The sequence below is a fragment of the Centruroides sculpturatus genome, unplaced genomic scaffold (assembly GCF_000671375.1).
Source record: "Centruroides sculpturatus isolate CEXI.00-Female unplaced genomic scaffold, Cexi_2.0 scaffold845, whole genome shotgun sequence".
Taxonomy (NCBI): domain Eukaryota; kingdom Metazoa; phylum Arthropoda; class Arachnida; order Scorpiones; family Buthidae; genus Centruroides; species Centruroides sculpturatus.
Window position 1 is genome coordinate 294,491 of NW_019385150.1, and position 1,050 is coordinate 295,540.

A 1,050-nucleotide genomic window follows, 5' to 3' on the forward strand; every position below is an offset into this window, starting at 1 on the left:
ACTGCAGATAAAATTAGATTAGAATTCTGGTTTTCGACTGGAGTGTCACGGGGTTAACGCAAAATTTCAAAAATCATTTAAAAATGTTTATTTATTGTCTACATTTTAATATTATTTGTATATTATTAATATGAAAAACTACAGATCTTCAGCATTACATCTGTTTATGCTGTACATATGAGAGCATCTTTGATACGTTACTGGCTGGTCGATGTGCAACTAAAAATTATGAGGGTGCTACTAGCTTAAAAAAGCTGAGAACCATTGCATCAGAAATGAGCTCCTAATTTCTTTTATTTAATTAATATATCTTGTTTTCTTTTAATAATCGGACATCCTTCTAGGGATTGTTGTAAGATATTCTTAATTAAAAATTGGATGTCCTGACATAATAAATAATAAAAAATGTTTCTTTTTTTGCAATGATTAAAATCATTAATCTGTGATGGATCTAAGATTAATCTATATTGGTCTCCGTTATCAATGATAATGATATTGATCGTATTTTGACTAGAAAAGAATGTCTCGCGAGTGGTCATCCATCCATATTATTTTCTTGTTAAGATGACAACTCAATGCAGCTAATGACACTCAGAATGTGAACTAAATCAATATAAATCAGATAATTTTTCTTTGTAATTTTTGATCCATTAACCTCTTTCTAAATAAGGATTATTAACTGTAATTAAATTTTCTTTGTTTGACATAAGAACAACGGTAATATTATTATGCGCCAAATACTATTGGCATAGAAGCAATATTATTACTTATAGGGGAGACCGGGGCAAGATCGGCATGTTAAGCTTTACTTAAATTTTGTGTAATAAATACTGCTGTAAACTGAAAAAAAAGCTTTGCATATTGTCTATTGGAATGTTATCTTACTATAGAACTGGTTAAAATCAGTTTGGAAATAAAAATAATTAAAATAATTACAACTTTACAAAAAGAGAGAAATTGATGAAGTTGCCCCGGGTATAGGGGCAAGATCGGCAACTTCTCTCTTTTTGTAAAGTTGTAATTATTTTAATTATTTTTATTAAAGTTGCC